This window comes from Oryzias latipes, chromosome 11, assembly GCF_002234675.1.
Source record: "Oryzias latipes chromosome 11, ASM223467v1".
Classification (NCBI taxonomy): domain Eukaryota; kingdom Metazoa; phylum Chordata; class Actinopteri; order Beloniformes; family Adrianichthyidae; genus Oryzias; species Oryzias latipes.
Window position 1 is genome coordinate 8,082,937 of NC_019869.2, and position 15,243 is coordinate 8,098,179.

Consider the following 15,243-nt stretch of genomic DNA (forward strand, 5'->3'; position numbering starts at 1 on the left):
CCATTTTCTAGTGCTGTCCGAATCTACAAATCCAAAATCAAGTGCCCTAGAAATTTCCCAGAGGTCTCTGCGAAAACCAGTGTGCATTGATGCTCACTAGATTGACGAATACAGACCACAATGCATTGCGTCTGAATAATGTTTGCCAAAAAATGTATTTAAATGTATTTTTTCAAATGAAATATAAATGTTTTTATCTTCAGAAGACAGTGTATTCATAAATGAAAAGTGCTCATTTTAACTAGATTTTAACTTCGTGGAATCGATGACATCATATTCGCCCTTTAAAAAAAAAAAAGTAGTGAGCGTGGTGTCCGAATTTCTTTCAAAATCCAGGGCACTATATATAGTCCCGCACTATATAGTGTTTTAGTAGTTAGGGCAATTCGGATGTAGTCGTTTTCCTCACTTTTAGATCTCATTATAAGGCCCCAGATATGGAGTTGGTGTTGACTTTAGTTATAAAGTTTTTTTTGTCTGATGTTCAGCCCAAGTGTGAACACAGGAGGCCATTCTACAGAGAATTACCTCCTGGGTTCACACATCACTGGTATCTACTGCAGCCACATATGTTTTTCTGTCTCCTTGTGTGAAATTGATATTGCAGAAAAGGCCGAATGCATGAAGCTCTGATATGAACACGAAAATGGTCAGGGTTGTAGATATGTGGGGGAGCTCATGCACATAACACACATGCAGTAAGCCAATCATTTGAAATTTCGTAGAGTTCTTTTTGCATTATGTTCTCCTAGCAAAAAACTTTTTTTAAAGGTGTCACTGCAGAGAACTTCCATCTGTGATCTTGCATTTCTCACACAAAATCCACCCTCTTGTCTTTAAGAATGTACCGCACTTCCACACAAATTTAGATATGAACAAAACAAGTAAAAGACAAATAAGAGATTTACATTCAAACAAAAATTGCTCTCAGAATTATGTTGAACAATAAAAATTCAAGAAGAAACCTTAGAAAAAGAAGAAAAATCACAATTTGGTATTTGGTGATGACACATCACATTTAGGTCATGTAGATCCAGAGATACTTACAAGTTTTAATGTTAAATCAACGTACAGACACAATCAGAGGTACTGTGGCGTGTTTTGAGAGTTGGGCGCAGCACATCAGTTAGGCAGTATCCTGTGTCATGTACAACGGTGCAATGTTTCCAGAGTTCAAATATCTGAACTTTGTTAAATACCGGTAATATGTATCAAACAATCAGAAATTCATCGTTGGCCCATGATGTGTTAAAGATGTGATCTACAGTTGGAGTTCAAAACCAGTATGTAAGGGGAATCTGGTTGTTCTCCTCCTGAAGTTGGTGATATCTTTCATTTTTGCATTAAGACGACAATAAAACGGTCCATGAATTTTATTATTTTATTCTTATTTCTATTTTTCTATCCTCGGAGTAATGCGGGACAGCAATTTGTCAAACTGGGTCACAAAGAGGCGGAAGTACTGCTGAAAGTGTCCGTCTTTCAGTCGCAGTTCCTACAGTAGATGGTGAACCTCACCGTACTGGGAGAGTCTGAATGATCTCATGAACCTAGACATGAAGGCATGATTACTGAGCCTTTGTAGAACATTGACTATTTATGGGATCTACAGACACACATTGAATGCTTCCATGTAGCGTTGATACTAAAACTTTTGACAGTAGCTCCTACTACTTGCAGCGAGAGCGTCAGGTTTTTGAACACTATTTTCGACACGTGTGGAACAGTCATTATGCTGGCCGTGAAAGAAGACGCAAATTTGATGCGCAAATTGGTGTGAACACAGCATTGATATATGAATGCCACAAAATTTCATTCAAAATAATTTTTGAGGACACAGTAATAGGCAGGGAATGTTCAAGCATTCCCAATGCAACAACAGAGCAAATGAGCTACATAGACATTGTTCCCAAGTCCCAGGTCTCAAGTCCTTAAGGTCGCGTCTTAAATCAAGTCTCAAATACTGAAAGGGAGACTTCAATGCAACTAAAGTCTGGGTCTCCAGGCCTCATCACTGTCAAGAAGACTACACTGTCTTCTTGAGGTGACAGTTCTACTACTAGTTCCCACTAAAAGCTCTGCCTTAAATATTCTACTCTGTCCTATTTAGTGAAATTGTAAGTGCAAAAGTTGCATCTGTTTTTAAATTGTGACCGGTTGATGAATTTGTAGTACTCTACAGTCATAATTCCTATGACTATAAGATTCCTCCTGCTTCAAAGACCACACATGTGGAACACATGTGGTAGAAGTGTATAAGGGAGACATTAGGACACAAAATTCATTAAAAAATTGACAAGGGCTCACTTTTACTTTTGCTTTCTAAGAAAGTGGGTCACTGGCAGCAGCCAAATGATGCTTAGCAGGGACTGTTTTTTTTACTTCACACTATCTTGTTTGAGTGTTCTGGAGATATGCAGCACTCAAAAAGCAAAAAATTAGTTTTCATGTAAAAAGGAATGTGAGGTGGAATGTATGCATTTTTTCTCTCCTCATAATGTCCAGCCCTTTTTTTTATCCTCTACAATACCTGAGGACAAATGAGTTGGGAAAATACAGTCTGTGAAGCACCGTCTCACTTAGTCATGTCAGGAAAGGTGTTAATTTACACGTGTGTGTCTGAAATCGAACAAATAATAAATACATGTACGTTCATTTGTAGCTGTGAATATATATTTGTCATATTAAAAAATAACATTTTTTATAATTTGTCCCTATTTCTCTCAAGGTGAATTTTATCTTGTTTAATTATGTTGCCTCGCCCCTTAACCCTTGTGCTATCCTAGGCACTTTAACATTGGGAGTTCGGTCATCTAGACCCACTAGACAGTGCTTTGAACCTTTTTCCTTCAATGATTTCTGATCTTCACTGGTGTCCATGGATTACATGAAATCTTTCCAACTTTATCCACCTCTGTCATGGTAGGGAGAACACGTCAATTTAAGGGTGGGGTCATCTAAACAAGGGTTAAACTTCTCTCTTATTTTTGAAACTGCTAAAAGGCAATGAAGAGGAGGTTCCCTCTCCTCAATTTAGTTTTGCTTTCCGTTTAGTGAGATCCCTTTGTTCTGGCCTCACATAAATTGCAAATAATTTGTAACATAACAATTTGGACAAAAACAGGTTTGATAATTTCTTTGCATTTTTGCGTTATTTTCCAGGTTTCTTTTTTTACGTACCTCATGGTTATTGCTGGGTAAGCTGACTGTAAGAAAAATCCAAGGTTCATGGATGCAATATTGTCAAAAATATGATCTGACATTTCTCCATCACACATTTGATTAGTCTTTCCATTATATTTTTAGACACTTAACCAAAATCACTTGTGCTTAAAGTACGTAACTCAAAACGAAGGGTCTATATCCTCCTAAATAACAAAAAAGCAGTCGGGAAAATATTGTTATTTACTTAAATTCTACTAAAAAATGTCTGCATAGGTTGCAAAGCTTTTCAACTTATAATGTGAATTGCATTTTTGTTTCTTTCGTTTCTTTCTTTTTTTTTTACTTTTTTGAAGGTTTTTAAACAAAAAGCGGTAGAAGTTATATCATTAAAACAGTTTTTACATTTCTAAAAAACTGTTTAAAAGTCTTTATAAGAATACATTTATTAATCTATTTAAAGTTTTGCCTTTTAAATAAATGTTTACAATTTTTTTGTCAGCATTAGCATCATTGTTGACAAAGATAAAGAAACCATCAATACAAGCATCTTTGAGTGTTGCAAAAATAACTAAAACAAATTTTTAAATGAAATCTCGAACTTCTCAAATGGTGTACATTAAACTTTTTTATATGAGTATTTCTGTAATGTATGGAAGGCAAAAACGGCCTGCCCTTTTTTTTTACGTTTTCTCGTGTTTTTCATTATCACGAGAATATTTCTTTTCTTGTAATAATAATGAGATAATAAAGATTATACTGTAGCGTCTGAGACACCAAGACTTAACCTGTTATAAGTTTCTTTATTTGTGTTACACAAAAAAGTCAGCAGATGAAAACACTCCCCCAAAAGTTGCTTTTTTATTCTATTTTTTAATTTATTAGTGGATCTACCCATGCTGTCTCATGCACCAACCCTAAAACCTACGACAACAGGTTGAATGACAGAACCCAGGGCGGACGAGTGTCTCCGCGTGATGCGTTCACTGACCTCTGGACATTAGCGGACCAAAACAGCCCAACTTTTGTCATTTTTTTACTATCTGCAGAAAATGTTGAACACAATTAAATCAATCACTGGTGTTGGACAGGCAGGGAAATAAAGGGAGGGGGCTGGTGCATGAGAGGGAATTAAGGTGTCTTAGCAGTGTAGATTCCCCCCACCACCCCCACCCCCGCTTACATACGCACACTATAGTAATGCATGGAATGATTCTATACAATGATAAAAAGTAGAAATCTGGCCTTGTACTAAAGTTGGGAAAGAATATTTTAGGGACCTGTCCACACCACTGACCCCCCCCCCCCCCCCCCAAGCTCACAGAATACACTACTGCAGTGGGTGTTTACCCTTTTTTACAATTCTATTTAAAATGACACAATTTTAAAGAGTTGATATTTCATAATGCTGGCAAAAAGATTTTAAAAGACATGGTAACTGAAAAAGGAGGAGTTTTCTGCTCTGGAAACAGAGGTATAATGTTATCCATGACCATGTAAATTTAACTTCAAAATTCTTCAAAGTAACAGTGCATCAAGAAAAACTGCAGAACCCCCTCTACATGCTTAACAAGATAACAGTTCCTATCAAGCTGACGGCCTTTGATTTCAGAAAGAGACCATAAAACATTCGTCTGATAGGAAATGAGTTGTGTTCAGAAGGCTGGCCCTGCCATGGCCGATCTGAAAGGATGGAGGAACATGAGAGCGCTGCTCCGCAGTACAGAAGCGCTGTTAGCAACAATTCAGCTCTTCAACTGTTCCCAGTAACGTTTGGTAAAATTGTTTTCTGTGTAGAAAAACATGTTACTGAATTTTAACACCAGTCTTAAATTAACTAGGAAGTGTAAGACCAATTCTATATTTATATACCATCCACACCATCTGTTAAGTAGTTAAAAAAATTAGCTAGCACGGCATTATTTATTAGCCGCGCTTGTATAGAAATACAAGCCACATTTCTATGGTAAAACTGTTGGTCACAGTCAATAATAAAGTGACAAATGAACATTTTTTTTTTTTATTCAAGGCAATAGACTGTACTGTAGCATACTTTATAACGCACATCAGGACAGTCACAGCTTAAAACCAGGAGCCTGTGCTTCCTCCTTCATCAGTTAGGTGTGAAAGGTCCTGCAGCACAATTTGAGCTTCGCTTCTTTCAAAAGAGGCTGGTTTCATCCACCACTCATTCATCTAAATGATAATAAATCTCCGTGATTATCTTCTGCAGCATTTTAGGATATTTTCCAGCCGCTTCTGAGTCAGCTAATGCCATTTCTCCGTACAGGGGCACAAACTTTGGTTATAGTGATTCAGGAACCGGTGGAATAAACTGTTCTAATCTGCAAATAGTGAAACACGACTAAGCCAGGGAACACTGTACAAAACAACAATATTTTTAAACGTCACTTTTTTTCCCGTATGAATTGTAATAAATAAAAAATGTCCTTTTTTTCGTTGCAAATGAAAAGTAACCTCCTTGACTACTTTATGTACGAATAAAAAATGATATTCAGGCAAAAAGAAATCTACGGTAGTTAAATAGTTTTATTTTGTTCAGTTTTTTTAGTATTTGGGCAGTAGAGGTTTGATGCCCTGATCCCCCCTCTATCCAAAGCTCTGCTTGGCTGACCATGCAGAATTCATTCAGTTCGACCTGCACAGACTTACACACAAACACACACCCCATCAGCTGGCATTTCTACGGTTTCCAGCTTAGCAACAATGCAGCTCCTCTTTCTGCCTTACCCAATCAATAAAACACTTAAGTACCAAACTTGGCAATAATGACAAAAAAGATTTTGATAAACAAAGCAATCAAATTATTGTAATTAGCGTTGGAAAAACTGGAATCTAATTAGAATAATTATGTTCTGCATGTATTAGCTTTATTTTTAATTTTTCTGTCTGATGATAAGTGACATAAAGGGCAAATGTGAGCACATTTAAAAGAAGAAAAAAAAACCCAGAAGCCATACTTATGGTGTCTGTGTACACAGTGATTAATGATGAGGCAGCTGCAAACGTTGGAATGCTCGCCCTACTTTTTGTGCGTTTTATGCATCTCTCTTACTGCCAGGAGCAGTCTATAGTATCCAAGAGAACAGACCATCCATTTCTCATTTCTTTGATCTGATATTCAGACCTTCCTAACCCAGAAATTCCTGTCAACTATATGCCAGACTGTAGCCACCTTTGAAAAGTTATTTGCAAACTCACTGACACATCTTATTTTCTAAGAATAACTAGGTCAATTAGAATGCATTCTCTCTGCCAATGGCCTCAGAAATTACAGAATCTATGAGTCTTATAAAATATGATTTTTTTTTTTTTTCTCAAATGCAGTGTAAATAAAAGGGCCCTTATGTGGAATAGGAACATATTTGTAGGTAAACGGTAGAAAACAAGATTGGGCAGGTAATATAATGATGCAGGGTGTTGGGTAGATTAGGATATTCACACTCCCCAAAACAACGTGCTTTCAAGTGACCACTTTCAATGAAAAGTCTGTGCAAATGCGTGGATATGTGCGTTTTGTGTTTCTGTGTTCCAAACTCTCGGGTTCACTGGCTGCTACACAAGTTTCTACGACCGTTTTCGGACTTCATGTAAAAAACATGCAGCCATTGAACACACGTTGAAAATTAAACCAGGTCGAACTAGACAGAGACTGAGATTTGGTTGTGACGTATGGATGGCGTCCCTTTGAATTCACAGAAGTGCCAACTGTTTGTAAATTAATCATAGAGGAGAAATTAATAATTGTGGTTTACGCCCTCCCATAATTCTATACTACCAAGTCTTTCATATGAATAGAAAGAAAAAGCCTGGAACAAGAGTCACAGTTTTTGAAACCACATTTTGCACCAAACTGAAAATGGCAGTCATGTTACTAAAAAGTAACGGGGAAAAAATGAAGAAGAAGAAGATGAAACTTTTTGATGCTAAGTTGCTCTTTTTGGCACTTACCTGGTTAACATGATTTCTTCTCTTGTCAAGTTTTCATCCTTTATATTTTTACCTTAACAAGGATGCTACCTTCTGGAGTGTATGTGACGGTCTCAAGTAGCATTTGTTCTCCCATTGCCACTTTTTGCCATCTCATGAACATTGAGTAAAAACATTAAAGAGTAATTCTGCTCTGGCAAGACACAGAATCACTGTAACTACTCTAAAACCTTTTAGCTCAACATGAAAAGATGACACAAGAAACATTTTGCTCCTCTACAAAGTTTGAGAAGAAGCTTGAAGTGTCCTTTTGCTGCCTTTTTCAGATCCATCCTTAGTTTGAATTTCAATGTTAATTGGAATTCAACGTTTGCTATGAAAAACAATGTTAATCCTTTGAATTGTCATGTGTTATGTGTGAGATGAAACAGCTGGAAACTAAAAAATCTAATGATTAATGCATTAGAGGGAGTAGAAAAGTAAGTATTTCAGAGGCAAATATAGAAAAGCAGCACTTAGAAAAATCCCAGCACAAGACCCACAGGACTGTTCCTTCATTCACTATTTGCTGAGCACACATACTTTTTACAGCAACACATTCCATTAAACCTACAGGGCTTCACACAATCTCACCTAACACATCTGTTGGGACATCAAGATGCTTTCTTTTGAGACCAACTGTACAGGCTGTACAATTCTTACATATAGAGGTTTAGACTTTGACTTCTTTCCATATACCATTATAATCAAAACTGTCATATTTGTATGAAAATTAACTATTTATTGCATTCAGAATAATTTTAGGAATGGTTGCTAAGTCAACAATTAAACAACAGTTAAAGTCTTACATGTTTTGCAGAAAAAGTTTGATTTAGTCAATTTTAATGTCCTTCTCGTACAAAATAATAATACATCTACGTTTGTTTTTGTTTCTTCAAAAATTTGTTTATGGCATTTTTTTCTATCAGTGGGAACAAACCCAAAAAAACTAAATTAACCATTTGAAAACCCTTCTCACATAAGTATACAGGCTTAAAAATCCCTACGCATGTGATTAAGACATCATCACACCATCCACCTTATCAACTAGGCACATCAATTAGCTGTGATCAAAGATTGCACCTCAGCTACAATCTACCTGAGCAGTAACATAACCATTAAAATATGGTGTGCAGCCCTTCAGACACTATCCTAACAACTGAGGTCATATAAGACATGATGAAGCATGGTTTTTTGCAGAAAAATTAGTACGACTGATAAAGTAAGTCAGAAAAATGAAAAGGTATTTCAAGCTTAGGTAAGGCCAAGGACAAAGTAGAGCCTTTTTGGCTTGTATTTATTAGGTTGTTGAAAATCAGTGATTGTGAGCATGTGTAAGCCACATTCATCGCCAATTCCAACTATGTACTGTCCAGGGTCATGGGGCTTCATGGAACACAATCCAGTGACCCAAGGGTGAAGTCAAAGTACATCAACAGGCAATTGTAAGGCCACTTGGAGATAAACAAAACTCCCACTTACTTACTTACTTACCAATCAACTTAAGACACATAATTTTGAACAGTCAGAGAAAGTCTAAGAAGGTGCCAAGAGAAAATCCACCCATCCACAGAGAAATGATGCAGTCTCCCATAGTGGAATTCAAAATAATATCCGCCACATGTCCATTTTTGATTTGATCAAGTTCGCAAATGAAATCTTATTTAAGATTGTCTTCTTAGTGATTTGCCAACTGTGTTCATACATGAGCAGTATATCTCACTGCAACTTCGATTGATCACAAGCTGTCTAGACCGGGATTGATTCTTTCCAGGCAATGATTAATTTCTGACAAATGAACCTATTTGACAGCAAGGTCTGAATTATGAAAGCGATATGCTTAATGAGGGGAATGTGATGACAAAACATGATCTATTTGCTGGCCTCGATCAAATTTAGTTACCTCAGGATCCTCTGAGCTGGAAGGCTCATTAAAAACTCTGAAAACTGTGGGGCTATATTGATCTATGAGAGGAAATAATGTTAAACTCAAAACCCTGAGGCATGAATACAGATGCCAAAACCAAAGTAAACCACCTGCAGACAAGATATGAATTATTTGTCATTATCGGGATTGACACTTGTGGATTTTAAAAAAAAGGTTCTCTATATCACAGAGATATTTTGAACAAAGTTGTTCTTGACTCTTAATGGATTTATCTTCTACTTCTGTGTAGTTTAAATGAGGCTTGTAAAAGTCCACTGTGCCTAATTTGAGGTCAGAAAACCTTGAAAATTTGGTTTAGTTTGATCACAGGTTCGATGAAAACATTAAACCGTGACACAGAGGCATTTACAGAGAAACATGCTTCAATTTATTTGGGGAAATTAAATTATAGATCAAGAGAAAAGTAGTGAAGAAAATAGTTTTTTTCCCTTTTCTTTCCTTTTTTAATTTGGCAGTCCCCTTCAGCGGTCATCACACTTAACTGCCTGACTCCACTTAACCTTAATTGCTGCAAATTATACATTTTATAACAATTTACCTGTTCTGTGAAATTCTATCCAAATAACCAAAATTTAACTTCTCGTTGGTTTAATTTGTGCAAAAAGAGTTTAACTACTGTTAAGATCCTTCTTCCTAGGAAGTCTTGCATACACCCTGCATAGACTGTCTTAAAACCAGATAAGCAGAACACAGATGGCTGCAAGAGCAGAGTGCAGATAATTGCACATAAGAGTAGTCAGTGCAGGGCAGACCAAGTCTCCACCAGAGAAGTATGCACTGCATACCAAACTGATCTTTGGTATGTTTCTGTAAGTCACAACTCCCCTTACAGATGGGTACAGGTTATCTGCAGGTAATGGGCAAACCTGTAGGAGGCATACATGTGGGCCGCACTGTTTGGTGAGCATTAGTGCCCAAATATTCGTGCACAGATTGTTCAACAGGCATGCTGTGAGCGGCAGGCTGTAGTGACCACTTATACATCATGTAATCGTGTGGGTGAAGGAGGTGAGACGCAGGTGTGTTGTTTTCTTCCCAAATCCTGCGCAATGTGCCATGGTCGTATCACTGCTGTTCACGTGATGAGAGCACACTCCTGGCATGCTCCTTGCCTGCAGCTTGACTGTTAGCAATAAGGAAATTAGACAATCAGAGCGTAGTTTGTGTGGGCAGGGCACTTACAAATCACGTGAACACCCTGTGATTGCCACGTTCACATGCAGTCAGTACGAGGGCCACTACTAGCACCTTACTAATGACTAGAGTGTGGCATAAGAGCACCCTACTGCAAGACATACTTAGGCTCCCCCTAAGGTGTAGCCACTCCTCTCTACAACCCTCCACAGACTGGTAGGGATGGGTGCCGTTAAGGTTTTAACGGTACTACTACTCTTATCAATACTGCTTATCGATCCGGTATTTTAACGGTACTCTTATCGATACTTTTTAAGGACGAAAAATAAATAACAAATTGAGAACATACAGTGTTTTATTTCCTCATTTTGCAACATTGTTTTTTTAACAAAACATTTTAATTTATACATGAGAATGTTCCAGACAGGATATTTATTTAATTATTTAATTTCATTATTTTTTTTCTTTATAGGCGTGATATTTCCTTTAATCTTTTGTCCATTTTCCACAACCTTGAACAGACTTTTCTGTCTGTCAAACACCAGAGTTAAGTTCAGTGAGATGATGGAAACAAATTCACTTTGATGCAGATTAGTTTTTATTTATTTATTTTTCTTTAAATCCAGTAAACCCAATAAATTATATCAACTTTATATATGATGAATATCATTAGCTATTAATTATTATTAAGTTTTAGGAAGCAGCCGTTAGTTTGTTGCGGGGCTGGAACATAAGCGGTGGGTCTTTTCTACCTGTACGTTGTTTGCTCCGCGTGCAGCCCCTAAACCTACTACTATCATTACTGGTATTGTTGTCATGCAGACCTTTACATTTATTTGTTTTGTGTGTTCATGTTAAACATTTAGACTACAAAGGAGTTGTATGCCTAAACCCATAACATTTTAGCAACTTTTTCTTTTTCTTTAGAAATCCACCCAAATTTTTGTGGATTGATTCCCTCCGCACTAATTAAGAAATAAAATAGAAATTTTCAATTTGGCTGTCAAATAATTCAAGTCATTTATTAATAATAATAATAATAATAATGGATTGGATTTATCTGCACTTTTCCAGACATTATAAGTGCTTCCAGTGTGTCCATTATTCATTCACTCCTCATTCATACTTGGTGATGGTAGCTACTGATGTAGCCACAGCTGATAGAGGCGTGGCTGCCAGTTCCCGCCTACGGCCCCTTTGACCATCATCGGGATCATTCATATGCAATTACACACCAGCGAAGCCGCACTGGAGGTAAGGAGGGTGAAGTGTCTTGCCCAAGGACACAATGACAGTTGGCTGGGGGGAGCGGGGATCGAGCCGCCGACCCTTTGATCATTGGACCACCTGCTCAACCGCTGAGCCACTGCCGCCCCATTATGTATTAAATGCTTGTTTCACATTGATGTGTTCAATCTGGGAGTTTTGGACAACAGATCAAGTTTAGTCCATCTCAAGTGTCCATGACTAACATAATTCTCATCATTTTTATATTATATTATGAAGTTTTGGTGAGAAAATTGTGTTTACCCTTTTAAACCTGGTTTACATTAGGGTTTCTTAGTGGCAAAAGAAAAGAACCATACTTTTTCCTTTATTTAAATGAAAGTTTATCAACCATTTTAAAAAGTATATTAAATGTTAAATGAAAATAAAAATATTTAATTCAACATCACATATCCCACAATGCTTACATCAATTATGAAGCTTTTCTCTTCATCTCCTTGTGACTTTCTTTGCTCATTTTACACTCAATTTCTTTTCTGCCTCGTAACCCTAGATATATGAGCAAGATTTGCCTGTCAAAAGAAGGAGAATAAGGAGAAAGGATGTAAAGATTGACAAACTGAATACTAGGCAAGATTGGGAAAGATTAGAATTGGGACAATTAATAAAGAGAGCACATAAAGAAAAGAGAAGTCTGCTACTGAGCATATCAGATAGATCACAAAATGAAAAAAAAAAGGAAAACGTTTGTAAGAGTGATGCGGAGAAGACAGAGGGTGAACATCAAGGAAAAAGACAAGGTAGCAACAAAAGAAAAGGTTGTTTAATTTTAGAAAGTGAAAGAAGAACAGATCATCAGGGGATGTGAAAGAGTAATGTTATAAGTTTATAGATGTGTACCACCTGGGCTCCAGCTGTACACGGGAACACAGCAGCACTTCAACTTTATTTTTTCTTCAAAAAATGGAGAAGTTGATGACGCCCTGACTGACTGCATCTAGGTTCTTGTGACTTGGTAAAAAGAAAAAAATACAGGAGCATGATGAAAATTGACGCAATACTACATTCAACAGGTCCAACAAACAGTCAGAGGCTGCATTACTTGTTAATTAAGTGTGATTAGAAGGTAGAGCAAAGAGACGTAATACTGATTGATAATTTCAAGTAGTCATTAATATATGCAGTGCAACTAATGTATTGCATTCTGCTGGGAAATATGCAATATTAATGTTAGGATGATAGAGAGTACCACAGGTGAGGGATTCATAATTTATGACAGGTCAGGTATTTCATGTAAGAGTCAGTCAGTAGTCAGTTTGATCTTTTGAACGTTTTGATAGACTTTTAAGGCAGTGACTGCCTTGAATTCAGATGTTCAACTGTGTTAAAAGCGTGTAGATCGTAGTATCGGTGGTTCAACAGTTCAATGGTGAAGAACATGTTAAAGAGATAAGGTAGATAATAAAGTCATAAAAACATAATTGTCGTTAACTGTCAAATCTGAAATATTATTTTATGTTTTGCTTTATTTGGGACATAAACAATGGCAAATATTTGATCCAATGAGTTTTAGTATATGTTTTTTTTTTTTCCATTGGTAGTGTTTTTTCTCTTCTGTGTCATTTCTCTTCAATAACACTGTTGTCTCAAGGGGAGCCGGTTTAGCTCGTGCTGGTTTGCAGCACCTTCCGTCCGTGAAACCAGGGTTCAAATCCGGGCTGCTCCCTGTTCCCTTCTCTACCTCTGTGCCAGTCCCAAGCCCGGTTGCTTTGAGAAGGTTGCATCAGGAAGGGCATCCGGCGTAAACATTGCCAAGTTTACCATGCGACTTGTTCGCTGTGGCAACCCCTGATGGGTAAAGCCGAAAGAGAAAGAAGAACACTGTTGTCTCAAGAGAGCAATGCTGAAAGCATAGTATATTTGGTCAAAGGAGACAACATAACCTGCAAAGACTCACATTTACAGGAGCTTCAGTTCTATTAACCAAACCAGTATACAGTAAAGCAACACTTTGCTTTGTGAGAACATTTTATGAATGCTATTTTTACCTAATTTTCCTTCTTTTTTGGGGGAGATGGGTTTTAGGAAAAACTTTTCAAAGTTGTCTTTCATTTTAAATAATTAAAATAAAACATTAGAGTTTATAACACTGAGTATTTTTGTAGACACTATCAAGTGTTTGAAGTGCTTGAAGTTGTCTTTACAATATAATTGCACACCATAATACCAGATTTTACTTACAAATTCTAGCCATAATATAGTGTAAATAAAAACACCAGCCTGATTTCTAGTATCTCTCAAAACCAACTGAAACTAAAATGTAAAAATAACCCACACAAACACGCATCATTTGCACAGAAGTTTGAACAGCCTCCTATACTATACTTTGGAAGGCAAGAAAAGTGTTTAAGTGAACCAATGGATGTTAAAAGTCAGAATGTTCCTGCTTAATGTTACTGATCAAGGAACTGACCACTGTGTAAATGGTAATACAAAAATCGCTTTCTTGCTGCCCCAACAAAATGAAGCCAATTTAGTTGCCATTTTGTCACGATACAGACGTCAACAAGTTGGAAGCAGAAATTGTCAGTGATTGGTACGAGTCGATCTGCCTCAACTTTTCCATGGCAACCACTCTCACCATTCAGTAGTTAACTAGTTGGACGTCTGCACCCCTACAACTTGAAGCAGGCTACACAAAATCTGTCAAACGTTTTGAATGTTTAACATGTCGGCCAGCAGGCACTACCCTCTTTTATTAAGGCATCTGATTGTTCAGTTTGTAAATTTATAATAACATGCACTAAAGAAAATTGAAAACATATTAAACAGTTAATGTACATGGCGTATACTTATACTGTATAAAGCTTTTTGGTGGCAAAGCTGCCATTATCCAAGCTACTAACCAGGCCACCTGGAGAAATGTAGAGTTCAGTGTGTGGCCTACCTTTACTTAGGCCGGCAAGGCAGGAGTCAGACCTACAACCTTCCAATCAAAGGTTGACTGCTCTATCTTTTTCTACTTTAGCGCAAAGAAACTCATTCATTAAACTACGTAAAGCAGTTTATTGTAGGCCAAAAAGTAACAAATGTCAAAACAAAAAGCTCACTTGGGTTAAAAACTTCCCAATCTTTTAACTGTGATTATCGTGTATAATTTTTTTTTTATTCATTCATTCATCTTCTTCCGTTTATTCCCTTTCGGGGTCACGGGGCTGCCAGAGCCTGTCCCGGCCACTTGTGGGCGAAGGCAGGGGACACCCTGAACAGGTTGCCAGTCTGTCGCAGGGTAGAGTGTCTACAATCACACACCCACGCACTCTCACATTCACACCTAAGGACAATTTAGAATAACCAATTAACCTATGAAGGTTAAGGTCGTAGGTTAGGTTATATAAACCTATGTCCTTTTTTATTTCCTATTTTTTTAAACAGTGGTAACATTTGTTTATTCTTATAAACTCTTCTTTTTTAAACCTTGTGTTCTTTCTAAGTCATTCCTTAGAAAAAGATCCCTATGCAAATAAAAAAAAACTTTAACACAAACACATTTGATATTCTCTAAATATTGTTGGATTCCATGTTGTTGGTCAGAATTCACTTTGTATCCATGAAAAGTGCATCATGTAAAATTGATGTTACATAGTTAGTGGAGCACCACATGATAAAAATTTAATATTAGTGCTTTCAGGGAGAAAAAGGCAAATTTAAAGTGTTTGTTAACACAGTCTCTGTGTTTTCTGTTCTAAGGAAAAAAGCTAGTCACTTAAAACTAATAACAC

The 15,243-nt window shown here is 37.0% G+C and overlaps 2 protein-coding genes across 7 annotated transcripts in view; one reads left to right on the plus strand and one right to left on the minus strand.

Moving 5' to 3' along the window:
• Positions 1–15,243, plus strand: part of LOC110015877 — a 755,614-nt gene that overhangs the window by 627,416 nt on the left and 112,955 nt on the right. The window lies entirely within an intron of this gene.
• csmd3 (CUB and Sushi multiple domains 3) overlaps positions 1–15,243 on the minus strand; it is a 478,616-nt gene that overhangs the window by 394,667 nt on the left and 68,706 nt on the right. The gene's annotated exons all lie outside the window — the stretch shown is intronic.